This window comes from Dromiciops gliroides, chromosome 1 (genome assembly GCF_019393635.1).
Source record: "Dromiciops gliroides isolate mDroGli1 chromosome 1, mDroGli1.pri, whole genome shotgun sequence".
Lineage (NCBI taxonomy): Eukaryota > Metazoa > Chordata > Mammalia > Microbiotheria > Microbiotheriidae > Dromiciops > Dromiciops gliroides.
In genome coordinates, this window is record NC_057861.1 from 189,955,010 (window position 1) to 189,975,650 (window position 20,641).

Consider the following 20,641-nt stretch of genomic DNA (forward strand, 5'->3'; position numbering starts at 1 on the left):
AGTAACTAAAAAATATTCTTCTGTCTGATCACCAAATGTGATAAAACCTGAGAATGTTACATACATTAACATAATAGGTGTCACCTTATGTCTTGTTTGGGAAATGGTCTTTTTAAAAAAGTGCTTGGAGGTACAAATTGTCCAAGTAATAAACAAAAAGGCATTCTATTTAACAAAGAGTTAAATAAATTATCAAATGATTACAATTTGGTGACTTTCAGAAGAGCTGCTAATCAGGCTCAATGAAGCATTGTTCCACAATTTCCTGTAAGTTGCAGCTGTCACTCTCTCCTTGTCATTAATTTGTTTATTTATATTTTCTTCTGTGGAATGGGTTCCTTCAGAAATGTAGATTTCCAACTTATGTTTGAAAGGTAAACACCTCTGAAGTTTTACTTGTAAGCAAAGCTCAACGAGAGTGGCCAGAGAAACAAACAAACAAAACAAAACAAAAAAAAGAGTGGCCAGAGAGCAATGAGGTACTGTGGGTGTGAACTTGATAATAACCAGATCATTTTCTTCATGTATCTCCTTAACTTTCACGCAATTTTTTTTTTTTGGTGAGGCAATTGGGGTTAAGTGACTTGCCCAGGGTCACACAGCTAGTGTTAAATGTCTGAGGCCGGATTTGAACTCAGGTACTCCTGAGTCCAGGGCTGTTGCTCTATCCACTGCGCCACTTAGCTGCCCCTTCATGCAACTTTCTGTTACCACTTCCAGTTCTTCTAAAGTGTTGGGCTTTTCTGGTTCCCGGATGGTTCGAATTAGATCATAAACCTCAAGTTCTTTCTCTTCCATAATCCGGGGCTGCCAGGCAGCTCCCCGCTCAGAACAACCCAAGAGCCACAGAACTCTGTTCAGCGTTCAAGAAAGCAGCCCGGACACTTGCTCCATCCTCCGCTCCACCATCCCTGGCGGCAGTCCCACTCGACCCACCGTCTTCCCACCCCTTATTTTACTTTTAATTGCTTACCCAGTCACCATAGGGATCGGTGGGTGAAAATACAAGAGGATTCTCAGGATGTACTAAGGAGCAAGGAGGAAGTGACCAATGGAAGCCTTGCTGTGCTTCTCTAAATATTTTAGAGGCTCAGGAGTATCTGGCAGGGGAAGGATTTACCTTGGGAAGTGGTTGAGGGAGCAGAGCTTAGAGGTGGCCCTAGGCACAAAGACATTTTCCCCTTGTATGCCTATAGGAAAGGTTGTTGCTTTCTTTTAGTTAGAGGCACTCCTGTCTAAACCAGCATCCTTCCTAACCTTAGGAGCCACCCTTCAGCCCTTCAATCATGCCACATAATTCCTTGCAGTGCATGACTTCCCTGAGAACTTCATTGGTCAAATAAATAATTTTTGACCTTCAAATGAAGAATGAAAGCAGAATAATACCACCTTTAATAAAAGACTGTGGATGTGTTGAAAATCCCATCCTGATTCTTTTGACAAACATGGTGACTCCAGAAATTGTCATTTTGTGGTGACTGCCTAATAATTTTCTTGTCAGTTAAGCATCTTTGCTGCTAGTAGCAGATAATAAACAAAAGAGTAAGGAGAAGAGGAGATACTAAATGGCAAAAGATACAGAAGCTATATAGTAAGACAGGCATGGGAGAGGTATAATTTAGATGAACCAATTCTAATGAGTAAATTAGTCATTTACTATAATGAGTGTCAATCAAAGTTTTTTTTTTAAATAAATGAATCCAACAGAATTCAATTCTCCTTTTTCAGTCTTTTAAATATTTCTCTACTTTAGACATAGAATAAAGGGGGGAAAACCCACCCTGTACCTTAAGGTGACAGATGATATGGATTCCTTGCTGGTCCTTACACTAAAACATCCCAGCTCTACAATTGTTCTCCTTATTTTCATTGTCCTTATTAAGAAAGCTTTGCAAATATTACGCTCACTCATAATGGAAATTAGATTACTATTTTTATTGGTGAGTAAGCTCAACTTGTTTTTGTTTGTCCTTCATTCTCCAAGAGGACCATAACATCAAGTGATGGCATGACTTGCACTGAATTGGATTTAAGTGAGGGAGGGCTGTGCAAGGTCATCAACCTCACTCTCTCCTCCAGAGTTATCTGGGTCCAGTGCGAAGATATATATCAGGACTACTGGAGATGGTCCTGGATGTTTAAGGCATTCCCCAGGGTCACACAGCTAGTAAGTGTCAAGTGTCTGAGGCCGGACTTGAACTCAGGTCCTCCTGAATCCAGGGCTGGTGCTTTATCCACTGCACCACCTAGCTTCCCCCCTGATGTGAGATTTAAACTCAGGTCCTCTTCACTTCAGGGCCAGTGTTCTATGCACTCTGCCACCTAGCTGCCCCTAATCTCAATTTAAAAGCAACATGGAGGGAGCCCAAATAAACTTGAAAGCAGAAGCTTATTAACTTGGTTCAAGTTGCCCCAAATGCCATAAACACTTTCCCTTCTGTTTGAGTGATATTGCTCCCTTTAAAATCATAGTTCAGGGGCATAGTATCAAATTGCTCTCCAGAATGGTTTAATCAGGGCAGCTAGGTGGCGCAGTGGATAGAGCACCAGCCCTGGAGTCAGGAGTACCTGAGTTCAAATCCAGCCTCAGACACTTAACACTTACTAGCTGTGTGACCCTGGGCAAGTCACTTAACCCCAATTGCCTCACTAAAAAAAAAACCAAAAACCCAGAATGGTTGAATCAATTTATAACTCCACCAACAATGCATTAATGTCTCATTTTTTCCACATTTCCCCCAATATTTATTATTTTCCACTTCTGTTCTATTAGCCAATCTAATAGGTATGGGGTGTTACCCCAGGAATGTTTTGATTTTCATCTCTTCAATCAATAGTGAGTTCAAGCATTTTATGACTATAAAATTTGATTACTTCAAAAGCTTTGATTACTTCACCTGAAAACTATTCATATTTTTTGATCATTTATTGAGGAATGAGAGCCTTATTTTTGCAAATTTGACTCAGTTCTCTATATGTTTGAGAAATTAGGTCTTTATCAAAGAAACTTGCTTCAAAAATTTTTTCACAGTTACTATTGCTAACTATATTTCACTTCCCCTATTTATTCTCTTCTCTCCTTTCAACCTATCCCTACTCAAAAGTGCTTTGCTTCTGACTACACTTTCCCCCACTCTGTCCTCCCTTCTATCACCTATCCTACCCCTTCTTATTCCCCTCCTGTCCTACTTTCCTGCAGGGTAAGATAGATTTCTATACCCAAATGAGTGTGTATGTTAACCCCTCTTTGAACCAATTCTAATGAGAGTAAGGTTCACTCACTCTCCTCCACCTCCCCTGTCTTCCCCTCCACTACATAAACTTTTTCTTGCTTCTTTTATATGAGATAATTTACTCCATTCCACCTTTCTCTCTCCCTCTTCCTTTCTCCCAGTACATTCCTCTCTCAACCCTTAATTTTATTTTTTAAGATATTATCCCTTTATAGTCAACTCACACCTGTGCTCTCTATCTATATATATTCTTTCCAACTGCCCTACTAATTAGAAAGTTATTAGTTGCAAGTATCATTTTCCCATGTAGGAATGTAAACAGTTTAACTTTTTAAAATCTTATTCATTTTTCCTGTTTACCTTTTTATGCTTCTCTTGTATTTGAAAGTCAAATTTTCTCTTTGTCTCTGGTCTTTTCATCAAGAATGCCTGAAAGTCCTCTTTTTCATTGAATGCCCATTTTCCCCCCTGAAGGATTATACTTAGTTTTGCTGGGTAGGTGGTTCTTGGTTGTAATCCCAGTTCCTTTGTTCTCTGGAATATCATGTTCCAAGCCTGCCAACAATTTAATGTAGAATCTGCTAAATCTTGTGTGATCCTGACTGTAGCTAGCTCTCCAATATTTTAATTGTTTTTTTTTTTCTGATTGCTTGAAATATTTTCTCCTTTACCTTGGAGCTATGGAATTTGGCTATAGTATTCCTGGGAATTTTCATTTGGGGATCTCTTTCAGGAGATAATTGGTGGATTTTTCAATTTCTTTTTACCCTCTGGACCCAGAATATCAGGGCAGTTTTCCTGAATAATTTCTTGAAAAATGATGTATAAGCTCTTTTTTTGATCATAGCTTTTGGGTAGTCCAATAATTTTAAAATTATCTCTACTGGATCTATTTTCCAGGTCAGTCATTTTTCCAATGAGATATTTCACAGTCTTCTATTTTTTTCATTCCCTTGGTTTTGTTTTATTGTTTCTTGATTTCTCATAATGTCATTAGCTTCCATTTGCTCAAATCTAATTTTTAAGGAATTATTTTCTTCAGTGAGATTTTGTGCCTCTTTTCCCATTTGGCCAATTCTACTTTTTAAGGAGTTGGGTTTTTTTAGTGAATTTTTGTGCCTCTTATTTCCATTCAGCCAATCCTGATTTTCAAGGCATTCTTCTCCTCAACAGTTTTTTGTACCTCTTTTACTATTTGGCCCAGTTTGTTTTTTAAGGTGCTATATTCTTCAGTATTTTTTTAAAGTCTTAGATAACTGAGTTTTATTATTCAATGCTCGATAGCACTCACTTGCAACTGCTGAAGAACTAGACTTTTCAAGAAAGTTAAGTTGGCCCACAGCCCCACCAACCCTCTTCTTCCATGGGGGAATCTCTTTTGGAAATACCTAGAATGTCTTCATATCTCATGCTTGATTTTCTTCAAAACATTTATCACAAACTATGGCAATCAGGGAAGATGACAAAGAGAATCCCACGGTATGGCATATAAACAACTCAACATCATGTTGAATTCATCACTGTTGGCAGCAAGAGCAAAATGCCACAGAAATGATGCTAACTACACCCATTTCTTGGTTCCTTTTTCTCTGTCAACTGAGGACCTTTTGTGGCTACTTCTCCTTTGGTATCTCTGACATTCAGCTATGATTCTAGAGTAATGAGTTGGATTAAAAGAAAACACCTTTTGAAAATAATAAATGTTGGAGAAGCTGTGGGAAAATTGGAACATTAATGCATTGTTGGTGGAGCTTTGAACTGATCCAACCATTCTGGAGAGCAATTTGGAATTATGCCCAAAGGGCGATAAAGCTGTGCATACCCTTTGACCAAGCAATACCACTTTTGGGTCTTTTTCCAAAAGAGATCATGGAAGGGGGAAAGGGACCCACATGTACAAAAATATTTATAGCTGCTCTTTATGTGGTGGCAAAGAATTGGAAGTTGAGGGGGTGCCCATCAATTGGGGAATGGCTGGAAAAGTTGTGGTATATGAATACAATGGAATACTATTGTGCTATAAGAAACAATGAGCAGGAGGAGTTCAGAAAAACCTGGAGGGTCTTGCGTGGGCTGATGATGAGTGAGATGAGCAGAACTAGAAGAACATTGTACACAGTAACATCAACATTGAGTGTTTATCTACTGTGATGGACTATATTCTTCTCATCAATGCAATGGCACAGAAGAGTTCCAGGGAACTCATGATGGAAGAGGATCTCCAAATCCAGGAAAAAAAAAAAGAACTGCAGAGTATAGATGCTAAATGAACCATACTATTTCTTTTGTTTTTGATGCTGTTGTTTTTTTCTATTTTGAGGTTTTCCATCATTGCTCTGATTTTTTTCTCTTATAACATGACTAATGCAGAAATAGGATTAATGTTATTATGTGTATATATATAACCTATATCAGATTACCTGATGTCTAGGGGAGGGGGGAGGGAGGAGAGGGAGGGAGAAAAATCTGAAATTGTAAAGCTTGTATAAACAAAGGTTGAGAACTATCTTTACATGTAATGGAAAAAAATACTTTATTAATTTAAAAAAATTCACTAAATAAATGCTTGTTGGATAAAAAAACACCTTTTTAGTCAGAGTCTGAACTTTCATTCGACTTAGATTTATGTTTCTTCTTTTTCTTCTCCTTTTTCCTCTTATGTTTCTTCTTTTTCTTTCTCTTATGCTTCTCCTTACATTCTGAGGAGCTGGAAGTACTGCTGTCTCCATCTGAGGTAGAATCCTCTAGTAGCTTCTTTAACTGTTGTATACTCATCTTTTTCATGATGCTTGTTCTCCCTTATGATATTGTACATGGGATCTTCATGTGCTACTCTGAACTGTTCCAATTTCTGATTGCCTTTGATAAAGAATGGGCATTCTTTGTTACCTCTTCTGTGTCCTTACCACTTACAGTGCCAGCATTGCATAACCTTGACTTCTTTTCCCAGGGGCATCCAGAGTCCTTTAGTTGGAGCATGAGCCAGAAATTCTCTGGCATGTTCATTGCCCAGTTCATCTGGTATACAGTCTTCTGGCTTGGTTTCATCTTCCTTGATAAGTCCAGCAGGAGGCTTTTCATAAAAAGACTCGAAGTGCTGTATCCGGCACCTCTTCTGCTCCTGATGCCACTGCTGCTCCAGCTCAGCCAGCTCACGGGTCCACTTGGGGGGCAGAGGCATGGCCGGGTCAGGCTGGGCCATGCTGGGCTCCCCTTCAGTATTTTTTTATGTCTTCTTTACCAAGCTGTTGACTCTTTTTTCATGATTTTGTTGCATCACTCTCATTTCTCTTCCCAATTTTCTTTTACCTGTCTTATGTTATTTTCAAAGTCTTTTTTGAGCTCTTCCATGGCCTGAGACCAATTCATATTTTTCCTGTAGGCTTTGAATATAGGAGCTTTGACTTTGTGTTTTGATCTTCCGTGTTACCATAGTAACTTTCTGTGGTCAGAATTTGTTCCTGTTGTTTGTTTATTTTCCCAGCCTATTTCTTGACTTTTTACTCTTTGTTAAATTAGGGCTCTGAGTCCAGGGTGGAGTGCACACTGTCCCAAACATCAGGGGGTTTCTGCAGCTGTTTTCAGAGATACTTCTGAAGACCTTTAAGGTTTCAGTTCTTCCAAGGTTGTATGATCTAAGGAGAGATGGGTGTTTACTACTTTCTTGGCTTGTGCTCTAGTTTGTGAGTAACTACAAGCCCTCTTTTCTGCCCTGGAACTGTGAGAAGAGTCCCTGTTCCACTGCAGTCACAAGCTCTGATGTGCTAGTGCTCCTCCCTATCCTGGGACTCCCCACCCAGGAGTATAACCTGGATTAGAGTATGGGCAAAGCAACAGAGTCCTGCCCCAGTGCCAGCAAAGATACCCCTATAATCTTCTGACCAGTTGTTTGACCCCCTATGAGAATTTATTGTGATTTGGGGACCCCCTACCTTTGAACCAGCATTTTTTTTTTGTGGGGCAATGGGGGTTAAGTGACTTGCCCAGGGTCACATAGCTAGTAAGTGTCAAGTGTCTGAGGCTGGATTTGAACTCAGGTACTCCTGAATCCAGGGCCGGTGCTCTATCCACTGCACCACCTAGCCGCCCCGACCCCCTACCTTTGTCTAAGGTTAGAAAGCCTTGGGATGCCTTGCACAGCTTGCTCTGCACTGCCCCCCCACACACACACGCAAGCCTCGGGCATCACACCCTGTGTCCTCTGCCCAGCAGGGATAAGCACAGAAAACCCAGGAAAACCCAGGCACATCTGGGTTCCTCTGCCAGTTCCGGGTGAGCCCTGCATGGAGGCTCCGTGCCCCAGCCAGCCTTGGGCACCTCCCTTGGGCACAATCAGTGAATTAGCTTGAGGGGCAGGGGCATCTAGGCCTAAGGTTCCTGTGAGAGAAGGTTTTTTTAAGAGCCACAGGAGGTAGTGAAAGGGGGGACGTAGTGAAGAAGAGCAGGGGTCAGTAGGAGACACAAGGAGAGATGATGAGACATAGAGCAGAGGGGAGCAGAGGAGCCACCGGAGGAGAGGGTGTAAGCACAGGAGGTGGCGACAGTGGCCGGCCACACCCACAAGTAAAAGATGTGTAGAGAGATAGGAAGCAGCAGAGTTTGTTGGCTGAGGTCACAGATCATATATTTTGCTTTTCTACATTTATTTCCAACTTTGTTCCATATCAATAAACCCTGGTTTTTATTGTTAAATTGAAAGGAGGCTTTTTAATCTCATTTCTTATCAGGCTGGGAGAAGCAGTTGGGGAGGGGGCAGGCCCTTACAGATTGGGTCCCTGTACAGAGCTTAAGGAACCTGGGGGATTTTTTTAAACCACCCTTACAGATTAGATAGGCAGACAGCTAGCAGCTTTCAAATGTCATACTAGTTATAATTTTTCAGATGCCGAGCCAGCTAATTTGAGCTATAGAAAGTTTCACCCCTTACTGTCTGTGGGCTGAGAGTTCCAGAAGCAGTCCCTGCTGCTGCTGATTCAGTGGATCCCAAGGCCTGATCCTGGTTTGCTGGGACCAAGTTTATGCTGGCCTGGAGCAGATTGTGCTGGCCTGTGCTCCACTCTCACTCTGGTACAACAGACCTTTCTTGCTGACCTTCTAAGTTGTCTTTGGCTGGAAAAAGATTTCACCCTGTCTTTTTCTGGGTTCTGCTGCTCCAGGAATTGACTTGTGGCATTATTTAAAGTTATTTGGAGGGGTTAGGGGGAGAACCAAGTGAGTCTCTTCCTTTCATCTGCCATCTTGGCTCTGCTCTAAACTCTAATTCTTTCTTGAGAAGCTTGCCACCTGAAGCTTGTTTGCATTGATTTGTTTCTGGCCTCAAGAAGAAAGTAGAATTGGACAATAAAAGGACTGCATATGAGAGATTAATCTAATCTTTTCACTCCTCTTTTAAGTAGAACTTCACTTATATAATCCAGGTAAAAATCATTGTAAAGATCTTCTGAAAGAGAAAACCCACAGCCTTTTCTGGTTACCTATTGCAGGGGGGAAAAATCACCAACAAACCAAAAACCCTGCCTTATTGGCTAATTTTTCCTTATATCTAACCTAAAGTCTTTTGTGCAATAACTTTAATTCACTTCTTCACATTCCACCCTTTGGGGAAATAGGGAACTATTGATTACTGCTCTCTGTACTCAGAAAGCATCATTAAATTACTGCTCCATTTCAAGCTGAATAAAGCCAGTACTTGTAGTCTTTCTTTATAGTATTCTTTCTTTTTTAACCACACTTTTATAATTCTACTTAGAACACTAAATCCTTTTTTTTTTCTTTTGGTCTATTGGTTGTGAAGCCTTGAACAACACACAACTGTTTTAAAAGGCTGCTAAATGTTGTGTATAGTGATAGAGCCCTTATTCTAATCTGAATTTTATTTTTATTGTGTCTTTTAGGTTTTGGTGTGTGCATGTGCATGTGTATATATCCTTTGGTTGCCTCTTCTGTCCTGTAGAAAAATCATCTACTAGCCACCAGTCCAAACACATGTCCTTTTACTGATAATCTAGAAAAACAGAATTGAAGGGAATGAAATGGGGTCACTGCATGTATATTGTCTCCCTTTTGACTCAGCCATTCCCATCAAATTCAATTCAACAACCATTTATTATGCACCTTTTATGTCTTAGGTACTGAAGACAGAACAATAATCAGTCCCTGTCCTAAAAGAACTTATATACTCTTGGGGGTGTGTACAATTTTTTTCCCTTCTTCTTCTTCTTCTTCTTCTTCTTCTTCTTCTTCTTCTTCTTCTTCTTCTTCTTCTTCTTCTTCTTCTTCTTCTTCTTCTTCTTCTTCTTCTTCTTCTTCTTCTTCTTCTTCTTCTTCTTCTTCTTCTTTTGGTGAGGCAATTGGGGTTAAGTGACTTGCACAGGGTCACAAAGCTAAGAAGTGCCAAGTGTCTGAGGCTAGATTTGAACTCAGGTCCTCCTGACTCCAGGGCCAGTGCTCTATCCACTGTACCACCTAGCTGCCCCCCTCATCTGATTCTAAAAGCATCTCTGTGACACAGTAGTATTGTTATCATCTCCATTTATACAGAGGGAAACTGAAGCTAAGAGAATTTATGTGACTTGCCCAGGGCCACATAGCTAGTAAGTATATGAGGACAGATTTGAACCCAAGTCTTACTGACTCCAAGTTCAACACTCTATCCACCATACCAATGATGTCAAACTCAAATAGAAATGGAGGCCACCAAACCACATATAAAATCCTTATAGTCCACCTATTGGCTTAGAAAAACACATATTAACATTATCTATTTCCTGAAATGACTTAACAACAACAAAATTTTATTCTTTTTTTATTCATTATTGTGAGAAAATGGGTAGTTGTCTCCTCTCAATGTGGATATAACAGTCAGTCATACTCCTCCTGACCTGTTTGTAGGACAAAGGTCTCAGATCCCCTCCTCCCCCTCAGGCTAACAAAATCACATGGTTCAAGGAGCCCTGGTCTCAATAAGGTCCACTCCAGAGTTGTGTCCATATAAGGAAGTATAAGGTCCACTCCTGAGTTATGCCCATACAAGGAAGAGGGGTGGGAATACTGCATTCCAATTAGCTAGTTTTTGTGATTAGATTGTAACCCTTGAGTAATTGGACCAATGATGAAAAAGGGGAGGGTCCATCGGTTAGGGAATAGTGTATAAAACAGGGCCTGAGAGCCCCTTTTTGGGGCACCCACTAGCTGCATGCACACTAGGGTGCCTCCTTCTCATGAGAAGGAAATAGAGTCTTTGCCACATCACTGTTGAGTTCCTGAGAATTATTGAGAAGAGGATGTTTTTTCCCTCACAATTATGCTAAATATTTCCCAATTATATATATGGGGTGCCTCAGAAGTTTTCTGGGGGAAATCAAAGAACCTTCTCCTTGAGAAACTAAACCAAAGGACAGACACACCTAAAGAGATAAGCAGCACCTGACTGGGACTGAGTTAGCTCCAGGACCACCAACCTTCATTTCAATCTCCCCCATCCATTGGGGAGATAAGATTAGGTGTGCTGCCTTTGTGGCATAAGGGGGACAGACATGGCTTGAGAGATGGGAGCCTCCTCTCAAGCCTCTCACCCAACTTTTCCCAGCCACCACCAGTGGGGGATGGTCCTTACCCAATAAAGGAACTTTCCACAGTCAGATGATCACCCCATTCAGACTACCATCTGTCCTCTATAAAAAGTGTTTGCCTGTTTCCTGCTGGAGGAGATAGGTATCTCAGAGAGCCATGCCTCTGTGCCATACCTTCTCCCCATGAGAAGAAGTCCAAGGACTTCTCTCTTGGCTTCCTTTTCCTAGCACCTAAATAAAATATTATTTTATTCTAATTGGATTTATGTGCAAGAGGGTGTAATTCTTTAACATTCTTTTTTTTCCCTTTGCAAGCAATGTGTCTGAGACCACATTTAAACTGTAAAGCTTAAAATTCTAGCTGTGATGTTTAAAATATAATGTGTGAGGGCAGCTAGGTGGTGCAGTGGATAGAGCACAGGCCCTGGATTCAGGAGTACCTGAGTTCAAATCCGGCCTCAGACACTTAACACTTACTAGCTGTGTGACCCTGGGCAAGTCACTTAACCCCAATTGCCTCATTAAATATATATATATATATATATAATGTGTGGTCACCTTAAATTAGAAAAGCTTTAGCACCAGTATTTGGGCATTAAGCATTTCTTAAAGTATATTAGCAGTTAGCAAAGAAAGAGAGAGAGAGAGACAGACAGACAGACAGACAGCACCTTCCTTCCATTCACAGCCAGTTCCTGAACAAAAGGACTGCGCTTCTTCATTGCTTCTCCTAGAAGCCCCCTGTGAAACATGAAGCAGGGCCATCCTCACGCACAGCTCCAAGCTAATTGGCTGGTAGCACTGATTGACATGACCCACAGGTGGCAGACAAAACTTCCGGATGCCAATCCTTACTTCAAAACCCCAGAAATGTCACCTCATGCTTTCTCCTCAGGGCAGAGCTTCCCTGCAATGTCTTTCTCAGCAGGTCAGTGGTGCTCCAATTCTCACACTGCCCCCTGTACTTCATGCAAAGAAACATCGGTTCCTCACAAGAAGCAATAACCATACAGATACTTATGACTGACAAAGTAAAGGGGATTAAAAGAGAGAAAAAGAAATTGAGTGACACATTAACAAAGGCTAAAGGGGGCACTTTTAACAGAAAAACTAAAGGGTGCACTCCCCTTTAGTAAGTGAACATTATAAACAGTGTATACAATGTGGAAAAGCAAAACAGGAAAATGTCCATTTAAGTCTTTGGAAGTCTTTTATCAGATGATTCTTGGAATGCCCTTTGGGTGTAATTGTGGAATGGAAGTCTTTCAGATGTTTCAGATGCTGGTAGTCAGCCAGGAAAATTTCCTACAAAATTGAGCTTAACACAACTTTAAATAGCTTTGCCAATAATCAAATAAAACAATGAGAGTTCTCAAAAAAAAAATCCCAACCACATCTAAAGAAATTCAGAATCTTAGTTGTTACACATAATAAAAACAAAAATTGAAACATTCCCTAAAACTTAATATTACTACACTCCCCCCATGTTGAGGATAAATTGAGAAGACAATTGTGATATTGATTTAGAGAATAATTTTCATCTTTGTTTCATCACTTTTTGCATCATCTGCCTAATTATCCTCATGCCATTATGAGAAATTAAACAATCTAATATAATTGGTAGCAGATGTCAAGGCCAAATCCAACATTGTATTTATCATGACACCTGAGATAATTATGGGGGTTACCATAAAAGAACAGAGAAATAACTAAGTCAGGCTTAATCAGATGCATAGGATTGAGATGTCCATGACATCAGGCATATAGGAGGGGGAATTGAAGTCAGGTGTTGAATGAGATGGCATAGCCCGGCCACCAGGTACCATGTGGAGGAAAATTAAACCAAGAAAATCCAATCTTGACTCTTCCCAATAGCCATTTTCTTGGCCTTTCCCAAAGCAGTGCAGTACCTGGATTTCATGCATATCTCCCCTCTTCTGACAGTTCAATGTCTACTCTTGTATGTATTCCTCTTGTGACTGGATGGCATCTTGGCCAACTGGCATCTGATAACTCAAAATGAAGGCAATTAACATCTTAAATGATAAATTCCCATAATCCAAGTCTCATATGGATTTAAAAGTTGAGGATACGGCCTCAGACACTTGACACTTCCTTGCTGTGTGACCCTGGGCAAGTCACTTAACCTTCATTGCCCCGCAAAAAAAAAAATAATAATAATAAAAAGTTGAGGATAAAAATGATTGCAAAAAATGTGAATGTGCCTTGACTCAGAATGTAATATACAATTATGCAATAATTTCAAGTAATATTTTTTTGCTAAGTATACAATTACTTTTGTGAAGAATCAGAACATATCTTAATATAAGTTAAAACACAATCTTTGTAAGAATCTCTACAAAAATAAGTCCATACTATTGAATTCAAAATATAGTTGCAATAACATAAAAAAGAAACCTTAATGTCACATTTGAACTGATTTTTAATTAATTTTTTTAAGTCTAGAACATTTTTTTTTAATTTCAATATCAAAAATCCCCAAATCGTATATTTTCATTCTGCAAAAAGATGTCCCTATTTATGGCAATAATAAATTTGATTACATGAATGTGAAAAAACTTTTTCAAATGTTCCCCTCTTTTTTATGCTTATCAAAAATACTACTTCTAGAATTAATTTGCACCTGCCATGGTAACCAATTTACCAGGGAAATGCTTTATAGAATTTGATCAAATAATCAGTTGGAAAAAACAAACAATTTAGAATATGGGAGCACCATACTCCCAGAATTAACAATGTATTATGAAATCAAAGCCATCTTGCATTGGTTCAACATTGGAGAGATAGATGAATAGAACAAAATACACGTGGAAAAATAAGAGACAATGAAATTCAATGGTCTACATGTGCTGGTACCGGTTTTAAGTGGGAACAATGTATCCATGAGTCCTCTCCAATTTTGAAGGCAGTTGGAGTTGTTAGCAATACTTGGAAAGGACCTTCCCAAGCTGGTTGGATCCCACTAGTCTGCTTAAAGTTTTTGATATATACACTGTCTCCTGGTTTCAAATCATGTAAGAAGTCCAAGGGACCCGCCTGTATTGCTGCTCCTGCCTCATGGAGTTCATAGTCTGGCTTGTAATTCCTATATATAGGAAGCAACAGAGGTACCTCCCCCCACCAATGATGTATATACTGCAGGAAAAGGTTTTGTTTGGATAGGGGGATGGCCAAAAAGCATCTCATAAGGCAATATATGTAGTTCTCCTCTTGGCCTGCTGCACAAATAGAACAGTGCCAAGGGTAGAAAATCAGGCCATTCAAATGAGTTTCAGGGCACAATTTGCCACTCATGCTCTTAAGCTCTTTATTCATATGTTCCACCTGGTCTGAGCTTTGTGGGTAGTAGGGAGTATGGGATTTTGCAGTTACTCCCAGGAAAGAGTAAATTTGGGATAAAACAGAATCAGTAAAATGTGAACCTTTGTCAGAATCCATGCGGGCTGATGTGCCAAAGTGAGGGACTATTTCTTTTTATATATATATATATTTTTTTTATTTCTTTTTTTTTTAAATCATGTATCCATTTTTTTTATTGAATAGGATTTTATTTTCCAAAATATATGTAAAAACAAATTTTAACATCAGTTTTTAAAAAAAATTTGTGTTCCAACTTCTCTTCCTCCTCTATTCCCACTCCCCACCCACTAGAACTCAAGCATTTCAAAATAAGTTATACATGAGTGGTCATGGAAAACATTCCCATATTAGCTAGGTTGTGAGAGAAAACAGTAAAAAAAAAAATTCAGATTGAGGAATTGTTAAAGAGGAAAAAAATTTTTTTTTTAAAATGTGTTTCCAGGGGCAGCTAGGTGGTACAGTGGACAGAGTACCAGCCCTGGGATCAGGAGAACCCAAGCTCAAATCCAGCCTCAGACACTCAACACCCACCAGCTGTGTGACCCTGGGCAAGCCACTCAACCCCAATTGCCTCACCAAAAAAAAAAAAATGTGTTTCCATCTATTTTCAGATACTATCACTTCTTTCTCTGTAGATGGGTTGCCATTTTCATAAGTCCTTCAGGGTTATATTGGATCATTGCCTTGCTGAAAATAACCACATGCTTCCCAGCAGATCATCTTACACTATTGCTGTTATTTTGTATACAGTACATTTCACTCTGCTTCAGTTCATGTAGGTCTTTCCAGGTTTTTCTGATAGTATCCTGTTCATCATAACCTAAATAAAGTACCTTAAACTTGACAAAGAATTTTCTTCATATTAGCCTAGTAAAGTAGGTTCCATACGTTTTGCCATTATATTCAATCATCATAACTATTTCCCTCCATCCTATTCCCTTCCCATGATATTTACTCTATTTTCTATCTTCTTTTAAACTATTCCTCCTCAAAAGTGTTTTACTTCTGACTGTCCCCTCCCCTCCTCTGCACTCCCTTTTTTTTCACCCTTCCTTCCTTATCCTCTTCCCCTCATACTTTTCTGTAGGGTTAAATAGATTGCTCCTCCCAACTGGGTGTGAATATTATTGAGGGACTATTTCTTTAAGGAGGGTTTTGGCAATAAAGGCAGCTGTGGTTTGGTAACATGGAAAAACTTCTTTCTACCCACCGAGTGAGTTGATCGACTATAACAAGACAAAACTTATAACTTCCTGCCTTAGGCATTGTAATATAATCAATTTGTAGATGCCCAAAGGGTGTATATGCTAAAGGATGTCCTCCATAAGCTTTAGCCCAGAAAGCATGTTGATTATAAGTCTGACAAATTGAATGAAGAGGCACAAACCCTAAAGGCCACATTAGTAACTCCAAGGCAATCCAAACCCTTTTTACTGAGTTCACAATTCCTTGTGTGCCAAAATGGCCTTTTCTATGAATAGATAGGCATACCTGACAATAGAAGTCCAGGGGAGAAGCAGCTTCCCCTCCCGAGTCACCCAGACCCCATTGATTTCTTTAGCCTTGAATTTCTTTTTCTACTTCTCTACTTCAGACTTATCATAAGTAAGAGAAATGAAAACATTATCAGAAGAAGAAAGATTAAATACATGTTCAGGGGCTTCCAAAGCAGCAAGCTTAGCAGCAGTATCAGCTCATTCATTCCCTTTTAAAACGGGTTTGCTTTTTCCAGTATGAGCAGGACAATGAACAAGAGCTAAGGCAGATGGGAGTTTTAAGGCAGATAGGAGATTTTAAATAAATTCTCTATTAGCAATAGCTTTGCCAGCAGAGTTTAAAAATCCTCTCTGTAGCCATAACACTCCTACAGCATGGCCCACATTAAATGCATATCTAGAATCAGTATAAATAGTAGCACTTTTTCCTCTGGTTAGAGAACAGGCTTGTGTGAGAGCCACAAGTTCAGCAGCCTGTGCACTAAGATGTGAAGGCAGAGAAGCTGCCCAGATAGTATCATAATAAAAAACTACAGCAGCACCTATATAATGGGTACCCTCACACATAAAAGAGGATCTGTCAATGTAGAAAATAAAATCAGAGTTCTCTAAGGGTGTGTCAAAAAGATCATCACTAGGTTTCTCAGCTATGTCAACTAGGCAGGTGCAGTCATGCAAAGGTTCCCCTGAGAATGCCAGGTCAGGGAGTACTGTTGCTTGGTTAAGGACTGTACAATGCTTTAAAGTGATTCTTTCATTTCCTAGTAGGGTTACTTCATATCTAGTGAGCCTTTGATCTGAAAAAGCATGTGTCCTATGATATAGCAAGAGAGCCTCAACTTCATGAGGGCACTGCATGATTAGAGGGTTACCTAAGACCAGATCAGAGGCTTTTTCTACCAAAAGCTGTGACCACCCTAAGGCAAGGTGGCACCCCAGTGGATACCTAATCAATGTGGGTGGAATAATAAGCTATTGAGTGCTGGACAGGTCCCAATTTTTGAGTCAGGACCCCAGAAGCCACTCCCTTCTGTTCATGTACGGAAAGAGTAAAAGACTTACAGTAGTCTGGGTGTCCTAGTGCAGGTGCTGATAACAAAGCCCATTTTAATTCTGTTATAGCTGAAAGATGCTGGGAATACAGCTATAAAGGTTCTGGGTTGGTTAGAGATGTAAGAGGCTTAGTAATTTGACCAAAAGAGGATATACATTGTCTGCAATATCCAGCTGCTTCCAGAATAGCCCTTAGCTGCTTCTTAGTAGAGGAGGCAGAGAGTTGTTGAATAGTCTGGACACACTTAGGAGAGATGCATTGAGTGCCAGCAGCCAAAACAAACCCCAAATATTCCACCTGAGGTAGACACCATTGTACTTTAGACTTAGAGACCTTGTGGCCTCATTTGTGCAACTCTAATAACAGGTTTCAGCTGTCTTCCTGACAAATCTCAGCATTAGGTGCAACCAGGAGTAAGTCATCTACATATTGGACTAAAGTAGAACCTTTAAAGGTAATGGAGGCTAAATCCTGCTGCAAAATTTAAGAGAATAGTGTGGGACTGTCAACAAACTCCTATGGGAGTCTAGTCCAAATCCACTGTCTATTCTTGCAGGTAAAGGCAAACAAATATTGGGAGTCCTGATGTACTGGTATTGAAAAGAAAGCAGAGGGGCAGCTAGGTGGCACAGTGGATAGAGCACCGGCCCTGGAGTCAGGAGGACCTGAGTTCAAATCCAGCCTCAGACACTTAACACTTACTAGCTGTGTGACCCTGGGCAAGTCACTTAACCCCAATTGCCTCACTAAAAAAACAAAACAAAACAAAAAACAAAAAAGAAAAGAAAGCAGAGCAGAGATCTACCACTGTGAAGCATGTTGCTCCACATGGGATTGAGGAAATAATAACAGCAGGGTTTGGTACTATCGAATGTCTAGGTATAACATAGGAATTAATTGCTTACCAATCTTGTACAAAATGATAAACAGGCTTGCCATCTGGCCCAGGCTTGGGTTTTTTAACTGTCAAAATAGGGCTATTGCATGGGGAATAAGGGCATGGGACAATTATGCCTTGGTTTGTCAAAGCCTCAATTATAGGAGACATTCCCTCAATGGCTTCTCTAGATAAGGGATATTGTGGAATGGATGGTGTTGGGCCACCTCTGATAACAGGCACAGCAGATTTAAGGAGACCTACATCAGTAGAGGAGGAAGCCCATAGGGACTCAGGAATATCAGAAGGGATTTCAAATGTATTCTCCACTGTTTCTTGAGTGTCTGAGATCAAAATTGGCAATAAGTATACAGTATCCTCTGGCACTTCCAGAGAAATGCCACCATCTGGAGAATGATATAGTTGCTCTAAGTTTACAAAGGAGGTCACAACCTAATAGGTTTGCAGGAGAGTCAGGCATAAGTAGGAATGAATGTTCTATTGTTAATGGACCCAGATGAACTATGTGAGGGGTTAATTTTGCAATGGATTGGGATTTCCCTGAAACACCCACTACATTTAGAGATCCAATAGGTGTACATTCAGGGTCAGGTTTGCTCACTAGGACTGATCTTGAGGCTCCTGTATCTAATAAACAATCATAATAAGTATCTTCAACCCTAAGGATTACATGGGGTTCATTACTTTGGGGAGGGGAATGGACTGACACAAGAGGGCTAAAAATTTCAGGGTCTGGAAAGGTAAAATCTTCAGATTCCACTGTTCATCCCCCCCGCAATACACCATCAATCTTCTATATCTCTCCCAATCTGTTCCCCTTTGAGAGAGCCTGTAACTGTTTCTATTCTGCTCATCTATATCTCTCTGAAAGGGTCTGTTTTGCCTCTGTCTGTCTGTACCCCCTTGAAAAGATCTATCTCTATTTTGGTTCTGCCTCCCTGTACTCCTCTGAGAGAAACTATATGTTTTGGTTCTGTTTTCTTTTCATAATTGTACAAAACTGCATAAAGTGTCCTTGACTATTGCAGTAATAGCAAAATCTAGGGGATTGATAGTGATACTGGGGTTGATAGTGATTCTCAACTGCCCAGCCATGCTGCCTCATTGTTTCCTGTATTGGAGCTAAAATGCCTTGTCTATTCTTTTCCTCCTTCTCATTTCCTTCATAAATATATGTTACTATTTCTTTAAGTTTGTCAGGACTCAAACTACTCCAGCCTGGACACTTTCTTTCAAAATATTTCTGTATTTCTGGTAAGGAATAAGGTATATAAATAAGGAATGGTATATAAAATGAGAACAGATAACATGGGCATCTCTAGGGTCTAATGGGTCTAGTCTAACATAATGCCTGGCATGCTTACACAACCTGTCATAGAATCTATTAGGTCTCTCATCAGGTCCCTGAACTGTATCTTTAAATTTTTGCCAATTATCAGTCTTTCTAGCACAGGATTCCATTGCCTTCAACAATGTTTCCCTTGCATCCTTCAACATATCAAAATGCCTAGGGATATTGGGGTCCCAGTCAGGGTCTTCTACAGGCCATCCAATATCAACTTTTCCTGTTGCTTCCAAGGAGTTTGCTACAGCCATTATATCAGCCCTTTCCCCTGAGGATAATATCATTTCCATGAAATTGTTAGCATCATTCCAAGTGGGCTGATATCCTCTGAAAATTGCCCTAAACTGGCTAACTGCTATGGGATCCTCATCAAATTTAGGAATTTCTTGTTTCCATAAACTTAAATCTTTAGGACCAAAAGGTATACAGTGCCTGAGCTTCACTACAATGCTTTTGTCTTGGGTGGGGGTCTCTTGAAGGGGAAGAATTTTTATAATCTCTGTCTCCTCTACACATGAATTTTCTCTTTTTTCCTATTTTATTTCCTTGGTTGACGTTTCAGCCTGAGAGACAAGCTTGCATTCAAGTTCAGGCTCTGATTCCCCTCTTTTCCCCCCTTTTTGGTCAATTCCTTACTTGCTACATTCCATAGGTTCCAATAAGTTAAATCTTTGGGGGACTCAAAGTGCAGGATCATTTGTGGAGTTTTCAGTGTTAAGTGGTCAAAAGATCCATTCTCTAACCATTTGTTTTCCAGTAAGCTATACTATTTTTTATGCCACATAAAACACAGTTTGATAAGCCTTGCTTTTTTCATGCCTAGCTGAATCAGTAGCTTATAAGAGTCTCATGCTGCAATTATTTTCTCAAGAGGGGACCCCTGAATTATGTGGTATGTTGGATCATCAGCCCCTTTTTATAATTCAAAAATTTCCTCACTATAACACAAAGAAAAGTAAGAACAAAAATAAAAATAGGAATAGAACATTCAAATTCATAAGGACCAAGCATAAGCACGAGGTCAATCCTGGCCTGGGTGAACAACCAGGAAAAGAAGCTTAAGACACTAAAACTCAGGAGGCTTTTTTGATCTATTAGAAACCATAAAAGGGACAGACACATGGAAATAGGAGGCTAAAATTAGAAAAAGGGTACTTAAGAGGTACTTAGGTACTTAGCCAGGAAGAGAAACCCATTTGAGAATTTAAAGGAATAGGCACATGTGGAAATGGGGAAAATTCCTTACCCAACTAGAAGATCAGAAGATTGAAGGGTTAAGCATTCTCCTTTGTGGTTGCCAAAACTGTAAAGCCTAAAATTCTAACTGTGATGTTTACTATCTAATGTGTGGTCACCTTAAATTAGAAAAGCTTTAGCACCAGTCTTTGGGCATTAAGCATTTATTAAAGTATATTAGGAGTTAGCAAAGAGAAAGAGAGAGAGAAAAAAGCCTTCCTGCTCACAGCTGGTTCCTGAATGAAAGGACCACCCTCCTTCGCTGCTTCTCCCAGAAGCCCCCTGTGAAACAGGAAGCAGGGCCATCCTCACACATAACTCCAAGCTAATTGGCTGGTAGCACTGATTGACATGACCCACAAGCAGCAGACACAACTTCTGACCTTCGAAAACCCAGAAAGGTCACCTCATGCTTTCTCCTTAGGGC

The 20,641-nt window shown here is 40.0% G+C and overlaps 2 pseudogenes; both read right to left on the bottom strand.

Moving 5' to 3' along the window:
* Positions 1-340: 340 nt before the first annotated feature.
* LOC122737373 lies at positions 341-894 on the bottom strand (annotated as a pseudogene).
* Positions 895-5,822: 4,928 nt separating this feature from the next.
* On the bottom strand, positions 5,823-6,414 carry LOC122734118 (annotated as a pseudogene).
* Positions 6,415-20,641: the final 14,227 nt, after the last annotated feature.